At 36.5% G+C, this 12,089-nt stretch overlaps 1 protein-coding gene across 8 annotated transcripts in view; it reads right to left on the bottom strand.

Annotated features, from left to right (window-relative positions):
- Positions 1–12,089, bottom strand: part of PHF14 (PHD finger protein 14) — a 162,452-nt gene that overhangs the window by 28,125 nt on the left and 122,238 nt on the right. The gene's annotated exons all lie outside the window — the stretch shown is intronic.

Here is a 12,089-nt window from a genome sequence, read left to right on the forward strand (position 1 = left end):
AGTTAAAATGGATGTCTTCCTACTGATACTTTCTCTATTTATACCTGAATGGAAAAAGTGGCAAACTATGAAATGAAAATAGGAATCGTGATTATTCTGCTCCATGTTACTTATTTGTGTGCCCAATTACTGGCATATTCTTTTGATAATAAGCTAAAGCAGAAACCTTATTTTATTGGTTTTGAATCTGATTAATTGAAGATGAACATTCCAGAATTTTTGATTGCATCTTATTAAGTCAATGGCACTGCTGAATTCAAGTAACAGAAGTAGTCCAGGAGTACATCAAACAAACTAACCCAATTAAACAATTGGGGTGGTATCCTTATGATGGTGTAAAGAATTCTGCTACAACTTTTACCTTAGCATTCTTTACCAAAAATAGCTAAATACATTTCAACAAAACCCATGAGCAGGACACACTCTTCCTACCACTATTCTCCAAAAGAGGGACACACTTATCTTTCATGAAAGTTACACTTATCTAGCTTTCATTTTTCTTCTGAGGGTATGTCTAGTTTAATGAAGAGGAGGACAAGGGAGGACATGATAGCAGTGTTGCAATATCTCAGGGGATGCCACAAAGAAGAGGAAGTCAAGCTATTCTCCAAAGCGCCTGAAGGCAGAACAAGAAGCAACGGATGGAAACTAGTCAAGGAGAGAAGCAACCTAGAACTAAGGAGAAACTTCCTGACAGTTAGAACAACCTGCCTCCAGCAGCGGTGAATGCTTTAACATTTGAAGTTTTTAAGAAGAGACTGGACAGCCAGGGGGTTGAACTAGATGACCTCCAAGGTCCCTTCCAACTTTATTATTGTTGTTGTTATTGTTTCATACATTGATTGCAGAATGAGTAGAGTTTTGCCTTTTTTCTGCCTACAATTTTATTGGATAGCCTTGAATTCCAATGTTTCCAGAAAGAGCACGGGGAGAAGGGGACAACTCACAACTCTTCACTTTTTCATATTTAATTTTATCAAAATTTATTCCAGGTGTATTTTGGGGTTGAGTGTATATGGAATTTGAGAGCATATGAATAGTGGGCATGGTCAGTAACAAAGCATCCATCTCTCTGAAAGTGAACTAGCTTCCCAGAATGCTTTCTCTCATCCTAAATTGGCTGTTTCTTAATATGAAATTCCTATTACAAAAGATTACAAGGTTGTCCTAGTAGCCTAAATTATCTAGACATATTTTCTAATTTTGTAATATCATCAGAATAAATCATTCATTTTTAGTTTTTATTATTAACTATTTTTAGTTGCTTTACAATAGATCAGACATGTCAAACACAAGGCCCGGGGCCCAGATCCGGCCCGCAAAGTGGTTTCATGTGGCCTGCAAAGCCATCCTGGAAACAGTGAGGGAATGGCCCCCGCTGCCTTGGCCCTGGCCCAGGCTGACCGGGGGCCAATGTACAATTTCGTGGTGGCCATCTATGCTGAAATACATTCAGTCTTAGGTCCACAAGGCCATCTGGAAACAGTGAGGGACCAGCCCCTGCCGCATTGGCACTGCCCCCTGGGCGCACGCTGGGGAGGTATCACCCTTTGTGAGGAATGAAGAAATGCACCATCGCCTGGAAGTGGCCAGCACATGGCCCTGCCTACTTCAGGCAGGTTAGGGCCTGGTCAGTGTTGCGCTTCTCTTCAGATTCATGCCACCTGGCTCAGCCTCTCGGCACTGTGTGGAGAGCGCCCGGCTGCCTGCCAAAATCGGGCAGGCTGGGGACTGGGCAGCATTGTGCAGGTAACATCGACTCTCATGCTGTTCATGGCATCCCCTCCCCAAGAGCCCACCAAGCCGGATATGTGAAGTAGGCGAGGGCCATGTGCTGGCCACTTTCAGGCGATGGTGCATTTCTTCATTCCTCATGAAGGATGACACTTCCCCAGCTCCATTTCTTGCCTGTTTTTCTCCCTCCCTCATCTCAAAATAGTTTCCCACCACTCTAGGAAGGAAGGAAGGAAGGAAGGAAGGAAGGAAGGAAGGAAGGAAGGAAGGAAGGAAGGAAGGAAGGAAGGAAGGAAGGAAGGAAGTAGAGGGAGGGTCTGAGGGAAGTCCTGCCTTAGTCCTTCCCTGCTGCCCTTTCACCATCACCTTGCCCCCTCCTCCTGGGCTATCATGGAGGGTCTCCCATCCTATTGCTAAGGAAGCTTTGGATACAAAGCCAGGTCTTTTCATATGGAGAGGGAGTGGGCTTCCCTCTTGACTTTGCCCTCATACCCATCATGAGCAACCTGGCTAAGGAGAGCAAGCACAGCAGCAGCAGCCTTGAGGAGGTAAATGCAGCTGGGCACCCCCCTTGGGAAAGTGGGGCTGGGCTTAGTGCCGTGGGTCCTTGAGGGCTGGGCTGGGCATTTGACTTCCGTGCCACCATCCAGCCCCCACCAACACCACCATGGCCTGAGAGGAACAGTGAGGCTCCTCCAGTGGACCATGCCTTGGCACTTGCCCCGGTCCTATCTCCTTCTGCAAGAGACCCTCAGATCTGTCCCACTCCTGCCCAGGCCCCCACAGGCACCCTTGACATGAATGATATAGAGCTGGCAATGCCCACTCAGTAGGCCACACCCACTCCAGCCACGCCCACCCAATAGGCCATACCCACCCTGGCCACACCCACCCAGCCCCCCAAGGGCAACCACAATGCTGATGTGGCCCTCAATGAAATTGAGTTTGACACCCCTGCAATAGATGCTTACATAATTTAAATATAGCACACTATAAAATTCCATATTATTTCTGACCAATAAATGCTGATTTCTTTGCCTTTAATTTCATTGTAATAATAAATACATCAAATTCTGACAATTAATTGACTTAATTAAAAGCTAATAATTATGCTCTTTCATAGGTCAATATGTAGAGCTACTCAGATTAACAGCACAGCTTGTAAAGATAATCTTCTGATATAATACAAATGACACTAAGTTGTGTATTAAATACCTTCCTTCTCAAAAAACAAAATAGAGGTCTAAGTGTACTTTAATGAAAAGTAAGGATTATGAAAAGGTTAAATAAAGAAAAATGTTTTGGACTGTGAAAATCCCAGGTCAAAGCAATTTATATTGAAACACACATCCTTCTCATTCAGCTACTTCCATTTTAACATATATAATCATCAATTAACTTGCAGGACAATATTGTGCTCTTATAAACTGCTGTTAAATGGTTGTTAGAAAACAAACATGACTTGCTTTTAATAGTTTTTTTTTTAAAAATAACAGCATTATGAATGGAACAGACGGAAAATTTACTTTGTGGAAGAAGAGATATCTGATTAATCTTCCTGAAAAAAGAATTGATAGCCAAACAACTTGTTCATCTAATCAGGGGTAGGCAACCTTGGCTCTTTTACCACTCATGGACTTCAACTCCCAGCTGGCTCAGGAATTCTGGGAGTTGAAGTCCAAGAGTCATAAAAGAGCCAAGGTTGCCTACCCCTGCTCTAGGTAGTATAATAACATCTAGACAAGATTGTCTATTTAAATGAACACTGTGTTAACAACTGTATTCTTACTGTATATATTATTTTATGATCAATGCTTTTATGTTTTGTTAATTTGTTTTTAATGACATTAAAACATTTATGACACCGAATCCAACTCTCTGCTCAGTTACAGAAATCTGGTACTGTTTTTTCACCTGCCCTAGCTGCTGGGAAAATTTCTAATCTAACTCAGAGTGTACATTTTGTAATCTACAAAATTCGGGGTTCTATAGTCAGTGATATTAAAAAACTTTGATCTTCTCTGTGATCAGTTTTTAGGAATTTAAAAACTGCTATCATATCTCCCTCTCCAACCTCTTTTCATAAAGCTGAAAAATATTTCCAGTTTCTTCAATCTCTCTTCATAAGAGTTAGTTTTTAATCACTTGCTCATGATTGCTGCTCTTTTTTGAACTGTTTCAATTTATCTGAACCTTTCTCAAAGTCTGATGCTAGAACTGGTTATAGTTACTTTCGGTGGAGAAGGGGGATCTGACCTATACAGAATAAATAAAAACTTACAAGCTTGTTTTTACTTTTATTTCTGTCTTATAAGGTATTCTGTCTTACAAGGTATTTAAAAGCATTTTCTCTATCTTTTCATCCAAGTTATTAATACAATTTTGGCAAAGTACAAAACTGAACTTTCTGGCTTTTCAGTTAATGCTTCATTCCAGTTTAATGAAGAGCAATTATCACTCTTTGGATGTGATGATAATATGTTCATTTAATTATTATCCTATCAAGCCTATATCTAATGACTGCTACTTATTTATCAGAAAATCATAGAGCAATCTGGAAAGTTATTTATTGATTGATCATCAACTTAGAAGACCGGAGCCCAGAAAGAGCCTGAGCAGTTTACACCAGAATAAATACCGTATTTTCCAGCGTATAAGACAACTTTTTAACCCATGAAAATCTTCTCAAAAGTCAGGGGTCATCTTATACGCCGGGTGCTAAAATTTAGGGACAGGGCTGGCTGGAAAACCTGGAGCGGATCTCCCATTTAGTCTGCGCAGGGAAAGCGGGACCAATTGGAGAAGAAGCTGCAGTCTGTGATTTTTTACAGGCTGGGGTCTGGGTGTCTTTCCTTCTAAAGTTGAAGAGCAGCTGTAGTATATCCCAACTTGAAAGGCAGGTGGGGAAGACAGCAGCCAGAGCAGTGGCTTAGCTCTAAGGACACATTTGACTCAGGAACTGGGCGGGCTGGCGGGAAAACCTGGAGCGGATCTCCCATTTGGTCTTTTTTTTAAAATCCCATTTATATCCTGCCCTCCTCCAAAGACTCAGGGTGGCTTACAATTTAAAGCACAAATCAATGTGCTTAGCAATAGCCTTCATTCTGTGTATATGCCTGTTTATTAGGGCTTTCACACACACCCCAAGCGGCATTATTACAAAGTCAGCTTATTGCCCCCAACAATCTGGGTCCTCATTTTACCTACCTTGGAAGGATGGAAAGCTGAGTCAACCTTGAGCCTGGTGGGATGCGAACCTGCACTAATTGCAGGCAGCTGGTGTTACTTAAGGCTCTGCGCAGGGAAAGCTTTAGAGTGAATTAGGAAAAGTGAAAAAGTGAATTAGGAAAATAGGGAACGGTTGCTGGAATTGGGTATGTGTAGTTTAACGAAGAGAAGGGTGAGGGGTGACATGATAGCAGTGATCCAATATCTCAGGGGCTGCCACAAAGCAGAGGGAGCCAAGCTATTCTCCAAAGCACCTGAAAGCAGGACAAGAAGCAATGGATGGAAACTAGTCAAGGAGAGAAGCAACCTAGAACTAAGGAGAAACTTCCTGACAGTTAGAACAATTAACCAGTGGAACAACCTGCCTCCAGAAGTGGTGAATGCTCCAACACTGGAAGTTTTTAAGAAGAGACTGGACAGCCATTTGTCTGAAATGGTATAGGGTTTCCTGCCTTAGCAGGGGGTTGGACTAGATGACCTCCAAGGTCCCCTCCAACTTCTTCTTCTTCTTCTTCTTCTTCTTCTTCTTCTTCTTCTTCTTCTTCTTCTTCTTCTTCATTATTATTATTATTATTATTATTATTATATTATTATTATTATTATTATTATTATTATTATTATTATTATTATTATTATTATTTTAATCCTCTTGCACTGTTTTATGTTTACATGTTTGATGACAAACAGCCTTATGTTTATAAGTGACAGTTTTCCTACTAAGCACCTGCATGTCATAAGCATTTGAATTAAAATTACCATATTAAAATCAAATCTGATGTTTTTTAATTTTTATTTGGTGTGCGTTGGAAGAGGGGTAGTCTTATACGGCGAGTATAGCCCAAACCCTATAATTTAACAGGAAATGTAGGGGGTCGTCTTATACGCCCAGTCGTCTTATACGCCAGAAAATACGGTAAATAACTCACTCATATTCCCTAACATGGCCAATTTAAGTTATACAAGAAGCCTGGGAGAATGGTCATGTTTTTCAGGGTAGGTGATAGCTGCATGATTCTTTGGAAAAATAATATTCCAGACAATAGTTATTACACCAGAGAAGGCACATTTCCTGTATTGCATTGTTTAACCAACTCTGCCAGTTCTTATTAGATGGGAAGCATTTGCTGAAGAAAAAATATTCCAATAACTTCCTAAGGATAACACAATGATAAAAGATATTATCAAGACTTGTTCTTGATAAATTCATGCTGATACTGTTTTTAAGGTACGTACAAAGTAATCTGTTTAGGATCTATTCTAGTGCCTTTTCTCCTTTTTGAAGATAGGGACATCTGAGGTCAGTAAAATGGAGACCCAGATTATTGGGGGCAACATGCTGACTCTGTAAACTGCTTAGAAAAGACTGTAAAGTACTGTGAAGCGGTATATAAATCTAAATGCTAATGCTACGCTATATACTCGAACCTTTATGGTTCTATAAAAAAGATATAACCAAACATGCAACATTAGTTCAATACCTAACATTATATATGAATGAATTTAAAGAAATGTATGCTATTCTTATCATCCTTCTCCAATCTGACCTCATTCTGAGCTTTAACTTTTTGATACAGTGCTACCTATCAGTACTATTCTTTGGTGACACACACTTTTCCTCCACTCCCTTCTTGTTCTTCCCAGTTAGCAATGAAGCTAAGTATTGTTAATTTCCCCCCTCTTTTGATATGCAATTTTGCTACTTAATGGACTTGCTTTTTCATATGATAGAATTCATACTAATAACCTACACCTTCCCAAATTAATCAAAAATCATTATTTTGATAAAACAGTAAAGAGAATAGTAACAGGTGGGAGTTACAAGAAACAGCTGTACATACTAGTAGGCAATTGTATCTAATTCACTTTAGTAGCCTTTTATAAGCTAATCCTAGGTTTTATAGAAAATTATTTTTACAGTCTATCCTATTCTTCAGAAGGTGGATATTCAGTTATGTAAGGTAATATTATCAGTCAAATTGGATTGTCAAGCAGACTTTTCATCACAACTCTATCATCTATCTAGAAAAATATATTTAGATTTTCAAACCATCGGACTATATCCATAGCATAAGATAGGTATGAATATGAGTTTTCTATGGTTAAATAAGACAAAGTGACCTGTTTTGCTGTCAGGAATGGCACCATCTTATTTGAGAAATTTAAAAAAAGATAACAAACAATAGCTTTCCTAAAAATCAATCAATTTTTATTCAGTCATTGACTAGCATATAAAACAAGGAAGTCATAATTATTTCAGATGAACAATAAAAAGTTCTAAAATATATAAAAAGTATTAGAAGAAATACTATGTCATACTGTGCATACTATAAAAACTATTTAGCTGTGGTCCAAGAAGTAAAATTATATTGATCTGGTAATAGTTACCTAAAAGTTGAGATGATCAGGATATTTAGTAATGAATGGAGGTAATTCCTTTTGAGCATCAGCATAGAGGGGACAATATAAAATAATATACATTGCTTCAGTTATTTCTCCACTGTGAACATAGTTTGTTCAAATGGAATCCTTCAGGATCTCCCTTATGTAATTGTTGTTGAGAGTACATTGAATCTGGTGAAAAATATTGCCCCTCTAAATTTTAGAATTGTTATGTGACTATAATATCTGACTGGTTGGAGAAGAGATGCAGAATAACTTAAGAAGGTCTTTATATATTGAACTGGTAAATCTGCTTGGAGTTCTAAATCAATGGCCCACTGTTTGAGATCAGATCAGTGCATGTTCCCAGCTCATCATGGTAATGGCTAACCACAAAAAGCCATCAAGTTATAATTTGGCAAGTATTGTCCAACACCAGGAAGACTGAAACTACATTTTTCCTCATCCAAATCCCTAGAGCACGAATGTCAAACTGCCAGCCAGCAGGCTGGATGAATCATGGCAAAACCGCACCCATTCCATTGCTTGCAATGGGAAAAAAAGTTGTGGCACGTAGTGACATGTCATCTCATGTTGGGAGTTTGACACCCCTGCCTAGAGCCTTGAGGCATCAAGAAAAAGACATCAACAGTATTGCTTACTTTAACAGGGGTAGAGTTATATAGCTGGGTATCATTAGCATATTTATCCCATGGTTACACATAACCTTGGTAACCTGCTTCATGTAGATATTAAATAGGAGCAGAGAAATTAACAAATCCTATGGCATTGCAGTTTAGGAACTTTTGCTCCCAACAATACTATCACTTCTATTAATCATGAAGAAAAGAGAAACTTCAGCAAAATACATTCATTCAGGATTCTCTGAAGCTTCTCTATAACCATCTTTTTAAAAACCTTCTCTAAAAATGGAAGGTTGGAAACTGGGCAAAAATTATCCAGGATAGTTGGGTGTAGCAATAGCTCCTTTGCATTTCAATAATTGATATACCATAATGAAGATGGAAGGTGCTGGGAAGTTTGCTCTTCTAGTGACTCAGGATATGAAGAAGAAAATAATTGTTTTGTGTCAATTTTTCTGTAAGTTGATGGAGAGGTAGCAGGTAACTTGGACTGCTACTCCATCTACTTATGCAATGTTGAAGCAAAAAATAAGGGAGAAAAGGGCTTGTGTCTAATTTCCAAATATTTCCTATGACTGTAACACTTGAAGAAAAGTTTTGTGATTCACAACTCACTTTTATTTCTTTGGATTACAATCTTCCAGGATCATTCCAAAAGAACCTTCTGATAAGGAACATTGCTCCAAGATAAAAACAGGTTTTTCCATTTTATGCATACCTTAACTTCAGGTATCTGACTTCATCTATTTTTTGGAAGGAGTCGGATAAATATTGGTTTCAACATAAATTTTCTTTCACATGGTAATGTATATCTAAAACTATTCAAGTTATGTTTTAGGAAAAGAAAATTAGAAGTAGGTATACAGAGTATCAAAATAATAAGGAATAGCTCAGCATATTTTGTATTTCATTTTGTAACTAATTAACCTCTGTGTTTAAACTTCCATTGTAGTTATGATAAGAATTCAAAACAACTGTTTCCTCTATAAGCTTTAGAACGGAACTTATTAATCTATAATTAAAATTTGAACTAATATATTAATCTTTGCCTAAGCTACTTTGCCTGTTGGAATGATCATTATCAAGTTATATTAGATACCCCTGCTAAGAATATAAAGTAGTATGTGCTTTTAAGGTTTCACATTTCTTCTATATATGTATATATAATTACAATATTTCCTTTAAAAAATCCTTAAATGGGAGTAAGTTTTAAGATAATAGTTGGTCTACCAATTATTTTGCAAACATAATGAATAACACACAATAGCCCTTCTACATTTCTATACATAATCTTTTTTGTTGCTTGGGGATCTCCAGGAACTGATGTTCATATCCCATCAGCATACATTTAAGGACATGCAAATCACTGAAAAATGAAATATTTTCCCATTCCTCATGGCATATCTGCTCCAATCACACATTGGGTTAATAATTCTGTTCTGAGCTAATGAAACAAAATCTCATCTGTGAAATAAACCTACACGACATTCAGCTTAAAGTCTTTATGAATACGTTTTTTTTCTCTCTACAGGATATATCCTTCCAGCTTTTCTGGGGACAAAGCAATAATTCCTAGAAATAATTAGTCCTATTTTGTTGAGTCAATTGGCAACTGATCATATCTTGCAGCACTGCTCTGGCAATTAAAAAAAAGCTAAAAAATACAAATCAGCACAACGCCTATATGTTGGTTGGTTGAAATCAGTTCCTTGGAATGGATAGAAATGTGCTGTTAGTTCATCTTCTGGATTGTAGGCTCTGATCAGGCTTTCTGCATATATGCTTAACTATTTTAAACAATGTGAACTAAGCAATTCAATCTTTAATTTCTAAGTACCTTCAATCATTAAAAGTACAAAATTGGGCATGGCTCAGCTCTATTGTTACAAGAAAGAAAAGGAAAAGGAAAAAGAAAAGGGAAAGGCAAGGGGAAATTTCAAGTCCCGAGGGTCATATTCAAGATTTACAAAAGCTTTTTAATAATATTCCAGTGGAAGAAAAAACAGCATTTTTATAAAAATGGGGTCAAAAGCAATGCAAATTTGGGATATGAACTACACAGATATAGATTGAACAGGAAAGGATTGGGACAATTTTGCCCTTCCCCTCTTCTTCCTCTCCCTTACTTCAAATGTTTATGCATGAAGATTCAACAAATCTATTTCTACTCCTCTGTAGCTTTAATAATTCTTTATATTTACTATAATTCTTTTAAAGAAGGGTGGCTCTAGTATTCCATACAGATGCAAATGTTTAATTTAAACATTAAACACACATTGAAAAACTTGCTACTTGAGAAAATAAAGAAAATATCTTTCTGTAACAATACATTTGAATATATTATGTTAACTATCAGTTTTCATACATCATTCTCTACTCAGGATTCAGCTGAAAATTACACAAGCCATAAATTAGCTTTAAACAAGCTTTGAATCAGACAAGCTAGTTTTCAAATTAAAAAGCCGTCAGTATATTACAAGGTGCTGTCATTTTATTACTGCAATCAATTTTATGTGGCCTGAGGTATACGGAAAATGGATTCTCTCTTCATTTGCAAAGGTTTTATCTCCTGCACCAGGCTCTGAACTACTTGACTGCAGTAATGAATTTGAAACCCAAGTTACAAACAAAGACTTTTATAAACAGAAAAACCAAAGAAAGTGGTTAGTTTGTAGAACCACAAAATAGAAAATCAGTTTCTTGGAAGAAAAGCTATGAGATTTTTTTTTAAAAAAAAAGTAGATGGAAAAAAAGCTTACTAATGTTTTAATTTTTTGTTGAATTTAATTTAAAATACTTCTTTAAATGCAGTACAATTTTATAATCTACTCTACTCCTTGTTGTTCTATACATCTGATGTGCCTCAAAAATTTCTTGTGCTATACATTATCACAAAGTCATCCTGACTGAATAGGGGTTTGTCTCCTTTGATTTCTTTCTATATGGATTTTAAATGGTAAATGATAATTTAATCAAAATGGTTTCTAGGTTTGTAAAAATGATTAGGACATATGTAAATTACAATAACACATATGTTACATATTCATCAGAAAAATGACCAAGACATATTTTATGTTGTAGCATTAGAAGGTTAAGTGATCAAACATTCACTAACCATGCTAATACTGTCCTGTGTGTGTGAATCTTAACATGGTCAATCAATTTTTCATTCTGGTCACACATGCTACAAGAAAGTGCAAAAAGTGTCAGGTTCAATTTCCAGTATTTCCAATTGACTATTGAAGGAAAATATTAAACATGCTGCAAGATAATGTCCACTATACACTATATTGTTTATGGAAGCTTCCTATGGAGAATAAGTAAATATGAGTTGGCATGCAGCCATCCTAAATCATATTTAGTTTTGAAAATGCTCATTAGTCTTATGAAAGATTACAGAGTAATTTCTCATTCTCATTTTTTTTAAAAAAACCCAGAAAATATTTTCTTATTGACCTAAAATTACATATTTGAATAGTAAAAGTTCAATTGATTGTAAGCAATATTTCTAAAGACTGTCATATATTAGGTGAGATTCTGAAGCAAGATAAAACTAGGTGCCTTTGGGCCTGTCACTCTCTCACTCATCTACATAACTAGTTGTTTTTTGTGAGGAAAAAAGGAGAAGGAAGGAGTATTAGGTATGATTGCTGTCTTGAATTGCTTACAAAAACAATAAAGGTATTATAGATTTAAATAAATAATCAAGCACATCAAGTATTATGTTTTATAACATATTGAAATTGAATTATTCATACTTTGCTACCAACCATTTAGAATTTGAAGTACTTGTTTACTAAGAATTATTTCTTCATCCAGTCTCAGCTAAGAATTGCTTCATTATCCCATATGATTTCTAAAGTAGCTGTACAGAATGGTGGAATAATGTAAAATAATATTTTGTAAACTTTTATAACTGGCTACAAAAATTCATCTGGGGAGAAAACAGTACAAATTCTAAATCTCTTCATTCAGCAATATTCTTTAGTTGTCACACTTATTTGTATTTGTAATATTAAAAATAAAGATGTGTTGCAAATAAATGCTGTCCTTGTAAAAAGATCCTACAAAACATGTTGCATATACACATGTGCTGAGACTTGT

This window comes from Vipera berus, assembly GCF_964194415.1.
Source record: "Vipera berus genome assembly, chromosome: Z".
In the NCBI taxonomy this organism is placed as follows: Eukaryota; Metazoa; Chordata; class Lepidosauria; order Squamata; family Viperidae; genus Vipera; species Vipera berus.